The 16,150-nt window shown below is 37.8% G+C and overlaps 3 long non-coding RNA genes across 5 annotated transcripts; 1 reads left to right on the forward strand and 2 right to left on the reverse strand.

The window, feature by feature from the left end:
• Positions 1–398: 398 nt before the first annotated feature.
• Positions 399–2,460, reverse strand: LOC136236212 (uncharacterized). Its single transcript, XR_010692035.1, has 7 exons — positions 1,643–2,460; positions 1,080–1,271; positions 980–1,035; positions 856–929; positions 740–807; positions 644–685; positions 399–587 (listed from the first exon to the last, which is right to left on the reverse strand). It is a non-coding gene; the product is annotated as an uncharacterized lncRNA (long non-coding RNA).
• On the forward strand, positions 1,621–4,492 carry LOC136236213 (uncharacterized). The gene is made up of 3 exons (XR_010692036.1): positions 1,621–1,900; positions 1,961–2,089; positions 4,372–4,492. It is a non-coding gene; the product is annotated as an uncharacterized lncRNA (long non-coding RNA).
• A 1,151-nt stretch (positions 4,493–5,643) lies between these two features.
• Positions 5,644–12,648, reverse strand: LOC136269238 (uncharacterized). Of its 3 annotated transcripts, none has more exons than XR_010707254.1 (8): positions 12,497–12,648; positions 10,449–10,485; positions 10,309–10,402; positions 10,169–10,258; positions 10,050–10,112; positions 9,797–9,994; positions 8,830–8,911; positions 5,644–5,768 (listed from the first exon to the last, which is right to left on the reverse strand). It is a non-coding gene; the product is annotated as an uncharacterized lncRNA (long non-coding RNA). The 3 variants fall into 3 exon arrangements; XR_010707255.1 differs by having other exon boundaries at positions 10,449–10,488; XR_010707253.1 differs by having other exon boundaries at positions 10,449–10,532.
• Positions 12,649–16,150: the final 3,502 nt, after the last annotated feature.

Genomic DNA, 16,150 nt, shown 5'->3' on the forward strand with positions numbered 1-16,150 from the left:
CCACCAAAAATGTTGGGAGAATAGTACTATAGAATTATACACATGTACAGGTACACTTCCAAAAGTACATAAAGTTTCTATAGGCTCAAGCTCACGGTTTCCTTCCATGAAATCAATACAAGTCACAACAAACATATAGTGGCAGGTTGGAAGAAGAGGAATGCCTAATCCATCAGTTGAATGAGTTGGTACTGCTATAGTTGCAATCACGTTACGTGTATATGCACTGTTAAAACAGTTGGTTGCATATCACACCAAACTGCAGATGATATGCTTCCTCACACCGAGCATTCCATTTGTTGTGTGCATTACTGACCATTCTACTCATAGTACGTAATGCACACTGTATTCCCGGTATGATCTACATCCATAATGCATTATTATAACCATTCTAGCCATTGTATGTAATGCAGACTGTTTTTTTGGTATGATTAACATCCATTTACAATTACAAATACATATTTCAAAATATTGCTAATTATATTTATTGTTCTAGGTTTCGACACTGCATATCTGAACATCTAAGATGAATGACATCCATGGGAACTGCATACAGCTATCACCATCTTCTATTTCTGCAGTTGTTTCTATGGCATTATGGTATGCATTGTGAACAGATGAAGCCAAGAAACAATGTACTTACCATGCAGGGTTGAAATCTTTCAGAAGCAATGTATAGCTAATTCTGTCAATTATTATAGATTATGAATTTTAATGTAAGAATTGTACGGTATAATACCTGTTGTTATTGAATCAGTTGTGTCTTAATAGCATAAGACTGGTCTTATACATTTACAAATCGGTGTTCTGGGAAGAAAAAAATGATTGATAAATCATAGCATTCCATAATCTTACCATGTTTGGTGGTCTGGCCATCCTGACTATATAGCAGTATTTCAATCCATGTCACTAGAACTAATTGCTGTTTGCTAGAAAGGATATGATATGTGACATGATAACACCTTTGTATTGTCCGTACCTGGTGTCACTTCATCCTGACCTGTCACTTCTGTCAACACTTTTCTGTCAGCATACCTATATAAAAACTAAAAGCCACTGCAAGTAACATAGTTACCAACCTGTTATCAGTGCTAGTATGTAAACCCCGGCCGCCGGAACTGAGAGAATGGCAGTTAATTGAACCGGCCCCGGCCCCCTGTACAGGAGCCTGCGGAGCGCCTTTGTACAGTTCATGGTCGACTGCAGTATGTAGCCCAGCGGCGGAGCAAGTAGTTGATATGAGGGGGGGCTGGGCTGACCCAGACTTATTTCTATAGTTTGGTAAGGTGAGACCAAAAAAAAAAAAAGGTCACAACCAACTGACAAGAGCTTTCCACCTCATCAGCTACCATTTTTAACTGATAAACTACATAATAATCCTTACATAGCTCACTACACACTGACTACTTTATTAGAGTGACTGCTCTATTAGAGTATCTCGATCTTTATCACGGTTTTCAGCCCCACTCCAAGAAAGATAATTTCGGTGTGATATCATTCTGAGGGGGGGCTAAGCCCCCCCCTCAGCAGACCGAGGGGGGGCTTCAGCCCCCTAGCCCCCCCCTTTCCGCCGCCTATGATGTAGCCGCCTGCTAAAAAGTTTAGTCAAGCAAGAAATTATTATCAGTATAATGAAACAAACCGAATAGTCTGGTATGGTTCAACCCAGTTGCGGCAGCTCAGTCCAACACCGGCCTACACCATGCACCACCAGCTCCGACAACTTTAAGTACAGCCCTACTCAACAACCTCCGTTTGTGAATATTCGACTCAACGTCGTATGTCCAAACGGTTGCTAACAAATTGCAGCTGTCGATAGCATCCTCACGTGAGTGTTATAGGGATGGTGACAATTAAATGGAACACGGGATGGAACATCGAATCATGTGAGTACAGCAAGGTTAGTTGTGATTCCAAGTATGTGAAATCTTATCTACTGTACGATTCCTTGTCAATGTAGAGTCACTTCACCATCACTTGAGGCGCCTACGCAAGAATAAACTGAGTCGGCTAGCTACCTGAGCTACCAGACAATCACTCGCTGCCAAGTTTGTGGCGGACTACCGCTACTATGCTGCTTTTATTCCAGGTAGATATACAGTACTCATGTTGAAAGTTTGCATCATCAGATTGAGGTCACTCTGCAATTGGTAGTCACTTCCACACTGCCAGTTGATGATGGGTGATGCACTTTCAACTGGAGTAATGAACTGTGATCATCAATATTTTTCCTTCTTGATCACCATTTTATATAGAGGTTTCAGAAGAATCTGGAAACACATATTTACAGAAAGCCATTACATTTAAACTCACGTCCGTCAATAGCCATGATGTTTTACAGAACTTAGGTCACTATGGATGTATAAAACATGGGGTGCTCTATTAGCATCTCGAAAACCACCACTGCAAATTGGCCACTGAACAAGTATGTCTTTAAACACTATAACATACCCATAATATTATTGTAGCTTAATTCGGGCTGGTGGGACGAAATTCACATTTGACCAAAATCTTTTTGGCGACTAAAGCATACTTAGTCACTGACTTTTCTCAAAATATAGTGCTGGATAATCTTTGTTTATATGTTTATATATAATACTGACAAGCATCTATCAAGAGTTCATAATATTATGAACTCTTGCTTCCATCCTTCACTGTTTCTTTACACAGTCTCCGAAGTCAAGTTACAAAAATTCATACGTCCGGAAGTCTGAATCACATCTATTATTTTCACATGACTTCCAATGTTTCTTATAGATTGTCAGGGCTATTACATATGACATAAGGTTAGACATAATGGTTTCCTGTGATAATACATGTTTACGGATTCTTCTGAAACCTTTATGGATTAAAGTGAAAAACTAGTGAATTATCCTAATTGTAAGGTCCAAGGTTGTGTGTTTCTGCAACACCAAGCCAGCAACAAAACAGTTTCATATACAGCCAAGCCAACCCACGTTTTGTAGTGACAGTACAGGGTCAGGGCCCAGAGATTTTGAGTGGTCAGGGGGTCATGAACACTTTTATTGATCTGATGTGATACTTCATGTGTGAAGCATGTATATGTGTGATTGAATTCATCGCTTTTACATTACATTTTGTCACTTTTGCACAAGAATTCATCATAATTGCATCGTCTGCAGTAAACTAGCCGCTTATCACAAGGTGGATCATTTTACCATAGAGAATACCACTTGAGACACTAGATACCAAAGGCCTTCAAGTTAATTAGTTTGTTGGCGAGTGACCACACCCATCACCAATGGTTAAGCAAAAATTGCAAAGCTGTTAAAGAAGCTGTAAGAAGAATTAAAGAGTTGTTTACAACAGTTGTGCTTTAACAAGATTGTCAAGCACTTGCTATAATCTTGTTTTCGTGTTTACTGCAGCTGCCAATCTTGTTAAGGATGATAAAATCAATAGCAAAAGAGAATTCTGCAAAAGTGACAAACTCTATTGCAAATGGGACAAAATCAATTGTAAAAACCTGTAAATTCAATGTCACGTCCTCCAGTAGATTGTATTATTCATGATACAATAAATTGTGAAAGTTTAGTTATTTGAGATTTGGAAGAAATTTGCTTTACTGACCAAACTAAGATAAGGCCACTTCAACTAAATCTTTTGTTTCTCGGGCCCAACCGACCCTATATTTTTCAGCATAAAATAATTATGTTAATCACGTGATCACCTTGCAAAGAGTGATAACGCCACGAAAGAGTTGCAAATTTATCTTTAAGCTCTTAAAAAGTAAGTAACACTAAATATCTCAACATATAGCTGCCTACTCACAAGTGATACAGCAACCGTAATGTAGCTTAGCCACCGCTTGACTCGCAATATCACTCTTCAGCTAGCAAAATAGCCTATTTTTATTTTACCGACCTTTATTTGGCTGAATTTCGCCCGGGAAACAAAGATTTAGAATGGTACTACTTATAGCTGGATCCCAACCTGGCTTACTCGCTACCACATGGTTCCAAACCCACTCTCTCCATTTTGAGATACCTTTTACTAGAACAAATCACTAATAAATTCAGCTACTACCCCAGATCTACCTGTGATTGGAATAACCTACTCATTGACACTATAGAATCTCAATCTCTGGAAACATTTTTAGGTAACTATAATATAATTCTTATTTTGTGATTTGTAACCTCCCCGAATGTATCAGTTATAACTGTACTCTTCAGTATTCATAATCATAAGTGGCTACAGCTATGGCCCTACTTTTTTCACAGAAACACTTTTAATTCAATTAAGAAGAAACCTTTTGCATATTAATAACCATATAATATGTGCGCTGTTCTATTACTTTTATACTAAGTGGCTTTTACTTTTATACTACATACCATAATATTCCTTTGCCAGCACTTTTGAGAGCTCTGTGTGGGGAAATCAAGTATTCCCATGGCATTTTCAAACTTTGTACAAACAGACTGTTAACTATATAGTTTGTTGCATTTAGAATGTGAAGAATATTTGTCATCATATAGTGCACAGTGGGTCTGCCAACATTTGCATGGGCAGTAGTCACAGAATGTACAACAATGACCAGATGGTTTATTACCACACAAACTGTATGGGATGCAAGACTACATTTGGCTATAGGCCAACATTACCTTGTTTCTGTCACTGTGCAATGAAACCATTGGACAGTATACATCAAAAATTGTTCTCAACGTGTTTTAGTCAACTAACGTAATCCCATGTTACATACAAATATCCTGTAGTGATTCACATAGAATGAAATGACCAACATTAATTATTCTTGGTCCAAAAATATAGCTATAGTACACTAACACAACAGAATTACTCTCCTTGCACTTGCTTGTGCATATCCAGCAAATTCGCAGCAATGAATATATACTACTCTGGTGAACGATCAGCTTATTACCAAACATGGGAGGAATTATGTATAGTGCAGATTTTATTTGTGTTTCGTCTTCCAGTTGTATTGGTAGGAAATAACATGCACGTTAGAGGTTTTGCAGGGAATGTTCACATAATATGTGCGCAGACATTGTGGGTGAATGTACATACCAAAACCCACAATACATTACAAAATTCATAGCTACATGTCAACCCTCAATATTATACATATTTGCTAGAGATAGCCACTTGTTACAATGGCTTTTTAGCATATCCCAGTAAAACTTCTGGCTTTGTGCTTTTAAAAATCAATGTAGAATCCTCAATCCACTAGTCAGTGCATACATGGCTAAGGAATGTGTACTGCAAAACCTCTATGTATATACACTGCAATACATTTATTTCATTTTCACAATTTTAACATATATAGTTAACTTTCGTGGACAATGTATTTGTATTTGTGTGGTTATCTGCACAGTATGTGTACACGACCAAAAAGTTCATGAGTACTACACACAACACAGCACATTGATAAATGACTGAACACCTTGAGAAAACAGTTTTTAGTTTCGTATGGTTGATGAAAGGGATTCAGAGAATATCCCTCACTTAGACCTGTGTACAGAGTTGCTGTATGTTGAGTACACATTAGTTGGGCCAGTTGCCAGCATCATACATAAAGCCCGTATGGTCCAAGTACATCCATAAAAACACTGACCACAGGTCGGGGAAACTTTGCCTCAACAAGATACCAAAACTGAAAGCTACGTATTCTATTGTTATCTCCATACTGAAATAATATTGCAAACAGTACAGTTCATACAAAGTTATACAAGAACAAGATACATCTTTTGTATCACTGTTTCAACTGGTTGACGATGATCCAGTGTCAGCTCCTATCAAATGAGATAGCTTTCACTCTGCATGCACAACACCACATAATACACACAAAAAATGTTTAATGAGTGTTTCCACAGTTTCTAAAAATAATTTTACCATCAAAATATCCAAATAGCTACTCTAATAGAGCAGTCATACTTTTCAACAAAACATTTGTCATGCTACGTAAGTGCTAGTATGGGTGTTAAATAGCGGTTAACCATGCATGGAAATAATACTGTATAATGGGAATCATTCGCGGAAGATAACGTTTGTGAATTTGCAATTTTAGATGCATTCAGGAAAGGTTTTTAAATTGACAAAAATGCCCCCCTCTTTCCCAAAAAAGCCTTTGTACTAATCTCCAACCTTCCCCATATGATTCACACCTTAGTTCATGCAGTACTGACATAGTGACAAGCATAGTGAATGCACGAGTGGATGATACTATTAAAGATTTGTTGTAGCTACTTGCTAAACTGCTATGTATGCGTGACACTACAGTCAGGCACAACATGACACAATTTGAACAGAGATATAAACTTCAGTGACAGTAGTTACGTAAGGTTACAGTGCAAGAAAGAAACCAGTGCTATATAATCATGCAAGAGAAATGGGATATTTCACTGTGATGTGCCCCCAGGCTGATTGCCCATTTATATTGCGAATGTTACCTGCTTCTCTGCTTAAAAACAGCCATCTATACAACACATCACAACCCTCCCTTAACAATCAAGTATGCATCCATGATTTACTAGTTGTAGGTGTGTGCCCAATCCGTAAATTACTTCACACAATAATTTGCAAACATTTTCTCACAAACAAGGAAAAGATAGACAATTTGTGGATGTTTTCTTCCATGAATTATTCTCCCAATATACAGTATGCATCAATGGGTAAAGAACTGGTCTTGTATTTCAGACCTCAAAACCAGTGAGCAAATTTCTAGTCCTGGACACACACACACACACACACACACACACACACACACACACACACACTACACACACTACACACACACTACACACACTACACACACACACTACACACACACACACTACACACACACACTACACACACACACTACACACACACACTACACACACACACTACACACACACACTACACACACACACTACACACACACACTACACACACACACACTACACACTACACACACACACTACACACACACACTACACACAGACACTACACACAGACACTACACACAGACACTACACACAGACACACACACACACACTACAGACACACACACACACACACACACTACAGACACACACACACACACACACACTACAGACAGACACACACACACGCGCACACTACAGACAGACACACACACACACACACACTACAGACAGACACACACACACACACACTACACACTACACACACACATTACACACACACACTACACACACACACTCAGGGGTTAATCTAGGGGGGGGGCGGGGGGGGGGCACAGGCCCCCTCTGGGTTAGCTATTGCCCCCCCTAGGTTTATACCTAAAGCCTTGAGAAATGGAAAGGTTTAATTGATCCCAAAGTTGTATAATCCAATAGTCAATATTCAATGGCATCACAGTAAAATTTCACTAAAAATTGAGTATATTTACACCTAAATTTTCAAAATTTTCCTGGGGGAGCATGCCCCCAGACCCCCCTAGAATCCGAAGCGACTTACTTCGCCCCCTCTAGGTTTATATTCTGGGTTGAGCCCTGACACTACACACACACACTACACACACACACTACATACACACACTACATACACACACACACTACACACACACACTACACACCTGCATGTGTGGTGCATGCGTGCGTGCATGACGCACTGCCACAAAAACAAACAGACAAAAAAAAAGTCCAGGTAAACTGGTCTAGCCAGACTAAATTAACTGGTTGATCTCAAAATAACAGCCTGTCATCTGTCATTTTTCCAACCCAAAAGTCGCAATGACTGACCAAATTAAAAATGGTCTGACATTATCACCTATCAAAATAGGCATTTAAAAATACACTATATATGTAAACTGTTACTACGTATCATGTACCAGTGGCCAACCATGTTGCATGTTGGTCTGTCATTTTGACAGATCAAGTCATTGTCAGACTGATTACATTCAACAAAATTTATTCTGGCTGAACCATTATTATTTATTAGCATTCTAAACTGATGGTCTAAGCATATGCAAATTTTATAATTGGTCAACAACTAGCTCTTGCATATGTAATGCAGCATTGCTTCAGTCCATGGTTGAGCAAATAGTCAATGCACAGTGCTACAAGCACGCATACAGTCGTTGTATGCAAGGAAATTCTGATCTAAGAAAAAATTGACGAATTACTTTAATTCGTCAAAATTAAATGTCAAATATCCATAAGTGTTTTAAAAAGTACATGCTTTTATCTACAATTTCTTAATTTTTGTAATTCAAATCTAACGAAGTATGAATTTGTCAAACAACATTTCCTTGCATACGGTACCCCATAGCTACAGTTATTGTAACTAGATATCAACTGGCCATGGTATATCATTAGCATTCATGGTCACTGCTTGAAGAAGGCTGTTTTACCATGTTTTACTGTTAGTAAATCACCCTTCTGTTGATTTACTAGTTGGTTTACTGCAAGTAAATCATCAGTAACCAAAACGTTCCTATCTGTTAGTTTACTGCTTGATTTTTATGGTGATATACTAACAATAAACCATGGGTATTTTAGTAGTTACCAACAGGTTAATAACTAGTTGATTTAAGCAAGGATGGTAAGACCTAAGGGAGTCAAAATGAGGGAACTCATACAATAAATGAAAGTGAGGGGTCACTGACCAAGTATGCATACACAATTTCTAAGCTGCTTCACCTGTCCAAAATTAGCCAACACAAAATTGGTTGACTAAGATAGGTCCACAGTTTTGGTCAGTGATCAATAATATTTTGAATGCCAGAGTTCTGACCAAATTTGGTTTGACTGAAAATGACCCAGCTGGAACAATTTTTGTCCCAGATCTAAATTTTTATTGCAGCAATCAGTTCAAATTCAAACAACTTACCAGTCTCTTCCTTCTAACTGTCTCTACTGTTTCCATGTATATTTGCAGACTTCGCCCTCTAGGAACCAATGTTAGCAAACACCTATTTAAAAAAATCTTTATAACCACTCTAAACAGTTTAATACACAACATATAAACCAGGACTTCATTGCCGCCATCCCTTGACAAACTCTCACCCCATTAAATTTTTAACAATGCATCAGAAGCAATCCGAGAGTCTAAAATACAAAAATTTCATGGCGGACATATGGTACCTGAGAATGCACAAGAAGCCACCTATGAGAGTTTAAAATGCAAAAATGTCCTGGAGTGGCCTTGCATTCTCATGTACCTGAGAATGAACCACAAGTAATTTGAGTCTAAAAATGGCATGTTATTCTCAGGTAATTGAGAATGCACCATAAGCAATTTGAAACAAAAATACAAAATTTTCTTCACTCTGAGATACCGTACGCAAGGAAATTTTGACGTCAAAAAAATTTGACGAATCGGTTTAATTCGTCAAATTTAAATTCGTCAAATGTTTATAAGCGCCCTTAAAAGTACAGGTTTTGCCTACAATTTCTTCATTTTCGTCAACATTTTATTCATCAAATCTGCTGAAGTCTAAATTCGTCAAATTTTTTGACGTCAAAATTTCCTTGCGTACGGTACTCAAGAATGCACCAGAGGCAATTTAAGAAAGCCTAAAATTTCTGGAGTGGCATGGTCATCTTCAGGCACACGACAATGCACCTGAGAGTGTAAGATACATCCTAGGTGGAGTGTGCATAGGGATGAACATGTGGATCTTTAATTATTGCCCACTCATGGTTATCCCCCCCACCTTGAGTCATTTCCTAGATGAAGGCCTGTATTAAAGGCAAGGCTTAGAATCTTTGTTTATGTATAGGTTATTAATCCCACTTGTGACCCTCGGTTTTACCATAGACTTTCTCTACGCGGATATCGAATACTAAAAACTCACCCTGTTACTATACCAGTCCGCGCGCAATTTAGTCAACTCATTTCTTCATGATCCTTCAGTCTCTAAGCCTTACTCCTTCGAGTATTTCTCCCCCAGACCCTGATGCTGATGCTCTTGCAAGTGCCTATTCCGGCATAAATGTTCCAGATAAGAGGCGCTTATTCCTGTGGGTATGACGTCAGCACAGCAGTTATATTACTATAGGAAAAGTATAACATGTCATGAGGTAAGAAATAACTTTATTTGTACCCACTCCAACATTTGCATACAGCTCCATGCAATCTGTTCTTATTTTCCACCCTAAGAATGTTGTCACCTGATGAAGCAATAAAAGCAGAAATGCATTGTGACTGCTATAAAGTTTTTAGTTACCTGACTATTGACAATACCATCGTCAGTGTCTACAGGCATTCTAACTGTCTTTACAGATCTAGAGTTCCTCTTTTGTCTTCAATTTACTCTCTGTACCAATATAATATAATATAAACAAGTTTATTTGCATATAAACTAACTTTTGATAGTTTATTTCCATAAGTAGAAACTACGAGGACTTGTAAGCCTCCAGTCTCCTGGATGAGTTCACCGAAGTGATCACAGAGACACCATCTAAACTGAAATCTCGACAGTCATTCTCCAAGGATACTGAATATACCTTGGGTCTGTAACCATTTAATCAGGTAGAGTCGATGCTGCTGAACCATATTATTCAGATAAAATCAACATATGCATAGCTACTCTAAAATAACAATCATACATTTCAACAGAGCAGTTGTCATGCATACGTGTGTCAAACAGTAGCTAACCATACATGAAAATATACACCTAAATAAGCAAAGCAACTACTCCCTGTATTTCAGAACTTGAAACCAGGTGAGCAACATTTCTAGAACGAACCCTGGACACACACAAAAGCAAACAAAAAGCAAAGCCTTCAGCTGTCATGCTAGTATGGTCATGCCTACCCAGTGAACAAGCACAGGAGTCAGTGCAGGCAAATCCTAGGACTAGTAACCCCGCAGGAGGCTGTACCATATCCCACAAGTGAAGGTGTAGGTACCCGAAGTCTCACCCACACACACACACACACACACACACACACACACACACACACACACACACACACACACACACACACACACACACACACACACACACACACACACACACACACACACACACACACACACACACACACACACACACACACACACACACACACACACACACACACACACACACACACACACACACACACACACACACACACACACACACACACACACACACACACACACACACACACACACACACACACACACACACTGTACAATATTATCTAGCATATTCCGATTTAATATCATTTAAAATGGTTACCCATATCACTGTGTGAACAGTCTCCTCCACCTGATACTACCGTGCACACATACCCTAGTCACAGCTATCATTGAAATCTATATTAATGTAGTAAAGGTAGGCCATTGACAAAGTTTATCAGTGAGTTATATCATTAGGTGACAGTACAACCATGCACTTGCTTAGTTGTGAGAACGTTAATTGAGCATGTACAGTGTATCTTAGGATTAATCTAAAATTTCAATACCACTATATATGAACCCATAAACAATAACTATATCTGTATACATCTGCTGACTTGCTTTTGAGGTTACTGGTCCATAAAAAACAATCTGGTTAATCAAGTGTTTTGAATGTAGGTAATTAGCTGGACCAAATTTGGATATCAAACTGGTCTAGCCGGACTGATTTTGTTTGACTAAATGGCTGGACCATTATTAGCATCTAAATGGGTCTACCTATAGGCATATGTAAATAATTATTATAGCCAACTCCAGCTAGCTCCTGTTTGTATAATGAAAGCCGTAGAGCAGAATAGCAAGTTATATTAATGTAGCAAATAGCCAACATGCAGTTTTAAAAGATTGCATACAGTTACCCTCTACTGTAACTAGACAGAAACCGGTGTATCATTAACACTCACCTGCAGTACTTCAGTGGCTACCAAGGACTGAATGGCTAGTTACACCATTGCTAAGATGTACTTATATTACAAAAGTGCATGACTGCTCCAAACACAAGGCCACTCTAAATATAGACTCTGTTTCCCGTCCTCCACTGGGCATACATTTATGCAAGCAAGCAGTCCATTTCCACTATAAAATTGGTAGCTTTTCCTGAACATAGCCAGCATAAAATTAAGTTGCAGGTACAACAAAATGTAAATTTGTAGAGACTCAATGCACACTGACACATTATAAAATTGAAACTGTTCAGTATGCAAGAAAAAACGGAAGAATTATAATAATATAATAATTATTATTAGTGACACGGATGCAGGCAGTGGACTGGAACAGAGAATTTATTTGGAGCGACTAAAGCAATGCAGTTTCATTGTAGAGGCATGCATGAAGTTAGTCAACACGGATCAAATTTAAATTCGATTGACTAAGATTCAGCCAAACTTTCATTGGATGCCAAAGCTGGTTGACTGAAAATGGCCCAGCTGGGTCTGGGTATGAGACAGATGGTATTCATTATCAACTCTAACAGTTACACAACATATAAAGGAGCTTGGAACAAGGCTAGAACCGAACCAGAGTTTATTTAACCCACACTTGTCACGGGAGTTATAATTGTAATCTATGGTTTCCTGAAACCGTTGCTTATCAAATACTAAGAACTCACTCTGTGCTTCAGTTTACTCGACTCGTCATGATCCTTCAACCTCTTTCCCTCGAGAGTTTCTAACAAGCTCCCAAACCCATCTCGCATCCAATGCTTTTGTATGCGCCTATTCATAAACGCTCCATATAAGAGGCGCTTATCTTCCCATATAAGAGGCGCATATCTCTGTGCTATGGCGTCATGGTATGCTCACAGGGTATGTTATTTCCTACCAATATGTTAGTGTGGTATGCTAACGTTTTTAGTATGTAATGCATGCAGATCTGTTTCATACCTTCTAGTGTAGCAACTCAGTATGCAATGCATACAATTTTGGTATGAAATGCACTCAGGCTTTTTAACAGTGTGTACATGTCTGTGCATATTAGAATACACATGTGATCAATGCACCAATGTGTCACAGCAGTGGCTTTGAGTAGTGACAGCTTGTAATTCATGTTATAATTGACACCTATCATACTAAGTGTTATACATACTCACTTAATGAATTCAATTAGATACATACCTATATGTGGGAAGTGGACAACACAGCACATTATATACACAGGAAGCCATAATTTATATTTATGTTTATAACAAATAATATGTTTTATATGTAATGAATGTATAACCACTGCAATAAGTGTATTATTATATGTATAAGTTGTAATATATGCATGTATATATATATATATATATATATATATCCACACAATTTTTGACAAAATGGAAAAAAGTGTTATAAAACATATCAAACAAATCAAGTAATGTGTCATTCTTTCTTCAATAATTAGTACTGTACATTTAGAGAAGAAATTACGGGTAGCTAAATGCATGCCCCATATTGGTCTTGTAAATTATATAATTTCTCAAGGATATCACTGCATGTGATATTCTGAATTATTCTAACAGAACAATCTGCAGGGGCGGATCCAGGGGGGGGCTTTCATATTTAGGCTTTACTTGATCAATATGCTGAGTATTATAATGAAATTTTGTCTTAGCATAATTATATGATCACTATAGGCATTCCAGTATCCGAGATTTTTAAATAAAAAAATTCTCCGTATATTCCCCAATAGAACCCTGACACAAAATAACAATTCGTGTTTAACTTGGGATTGCTCCGTCGTCCGAGCTCCAATGAAGATGAAAATCGCTGTGGGGTTTGTCCACATGCTGATCATTATGAAAATCTTAGTTTTATCGTGCGCGTTACATATAAGTAAGTTTTGTGTTGTTTTGTAATCCTTTCAAGCCATGCAATGTATGTAGAATACTTTAAAACTTTAAAAAACGTACTGTTGGGTGGAAGTAGTCACTGGTGCTTACTTTAAAGTACGTAGTTGCTTCGCTCGGGTTAGCGATTTTCAGCTCCAGAACAATTTTCTGATGGCTGTGTCATCAGCTCAAAAGTATAAACCACTTCAAAGTCGGCCAACAATGCCATAATTGAAACCACAACTCCACCTTAGGTATTGTTGCATCATTGTGGCACCTCTACTTTAGTTGTTTACCTTTATAAGTTGTTAACGTGATGGTTTTACTTACTTGAGATAGCCACTTGCCTATGGGTATACACCATTGTATTGAGAAGTGTGCAGTGGGTGAAACATATTTGCTCACCACAAAGCATACAAAGATTACTGAGATCCGATACTATCTGAAGTTACTCTCATTACATGTACAAACTTGCAGCTAGAAGCAACTATAGTTTCAAGATAGTCCAGATTGCTAGATGGCTTCCTGATTCAATTGTGCCATTTTTCCCTTTAAATTGTATGGGGAGCCCCGGAGAAAAAATGTACCTTTTTTCAGTTTTTAAGCACTGTGCATGCCAAAGTAGCTAATTCCAACCCAACAAACTATATATTTCTGAGATCAGCAATCAATACTCTATCTATTGAGCATATAAAAAGCCCATTTTTCCAAAATTTAAAAATCGGGCTGGAATGCCTAATCACTAATAATACAAATACTCATAAAACCACCTTATAAACATCTTTCCAAGGTATTATCAGTGGATTTATGCTAAAGTTTATGCAACAAAGACCCGGATCAGCATTGGAGGTGTACAAGATCGAGATACTCTAATAGAGCAGTCAGCTAACTACTCTAATAGAACATTCACTGGAAACATGTAGTTGGTTCTGTTATGGAATTTTTCCAAATCTGTCTGTACCTATACATACAATGAAGTGCATTGGTCTGTTTAAAGAGCTTCATTCATCTACTTGTGTAGTTAATATGTATGGCAATACTTAATTCAGGTACACAATTTCCATCGAAAATGCTCTCAGATTCAATCTTGTATTGTTCAAATTTCAAAATTTTCCACTTTCAACATTCTTATTCTAACATGCACCTATTCAGTGTTGTGCAATTGTGAGAGGGGTGCATCATGTACTTGGTTGTCTGTACCTACCCAAACTTTTCCATTAGCAAAATACTTCAGAGAGCCATACCTATAATCTAAAGGCAGTATATAAAATATCTACAGGCAGAAAATATTATGAATTTTATGTAGAAATATCTCCAAATTGCAGTATTTTAGCATCTATTTTTCAGACCCCCTAGTTCCAGCATGCTTTGCATGCTGGGAAGTGTGCTTCGCACACCTCTACCCAAGAGATTAATATCTTGAGTTAGCCCCCCCCTTTTATAAATCCTAGATCCACTCCTGATCAGTGTAATATTCTTAACATCATGTACTATCATCCATTGATTAAAGCAAAGTAGCGTTTACCAGTAGCTATTGTCATATTTCAAATGTGCCTGTAACTTATGGTGTTCCTCAAGGGACTGTATTGGGGCCTGTCCTTTTCTGTGATATTTATAAAAGTGATCTCCTAGATAACGAGTACCATCCAACACCTAATGATTGTAATAAATTACAGATGATGTACATAATTTGGAGCAGTAAGAGAAGACATGGCTAGTGAAATTTAATCCAACTAAATGTTATGACAGTGTTATGACAATATCTTTGGCCACTAAATACAAAGTACTCCGTGACTTTATGTTACATGACACCCCTCAACCTGTTGTAAATCCCCTTAAGTACCTTGGAGTTACTTTACAAAACAATCACACATGTCAGCAGTTATTTCAGAAGCAAGTCAAACTTTAGGAGTTGTGAGAAGGAACTGTAAGACAGCTTATACAGCCTCTGCCTGGTCACCATGGATTCTTAAGGACATCACAAGGTTGGAAGGGTTGCAATGTACAAGTGTAAGATTTGTTGTTAAGAAACTACCAACAACTGCTAGCACAAGAAATATTATTAATAAGTGATATAAATAATATATGATTAAGGAGTTAGGATGGGAATCTTTGGAGAACAGAAGAATAAAGCTAAGAGTACAGATGTTGCAATTGTATAAAATTGCTAACAACATGCCCTACCCACAAGAACAAAATCTTCCTAGTATGATTTTTTTATGAGACTTTAATAATCAAAGAATCTATACCTGCTGCATGGTTGAACTGCTAATATATGTATACATTTAGTTTTCCATATGCAATCGAATTATGGAACAGCTTACCCCCAACAAACCACTGGATCACCCTCATCTGAAGACCTTATACATAAGTACACTGTGTAGTTGATCTATAGTAAACAATTAACTGTATAGCTACCAGTATGTATATCTTATGTATGAAGATTTTACATAG

The sequence above is a fragment of the Dysidea avara genome, chromosome 10 (assembly GCF_963678975.1).
Source record: "Dysidea avara chromosome 10, odDysAvar1.4, whole genome shotgun sequence".
Classification (NCBI taxonomy): Eukaryota; Metazoa; Porifera; class Demospongiae; order Dictyoceratida; family Dysideidae; genus Dysidea; species Dysidea avara.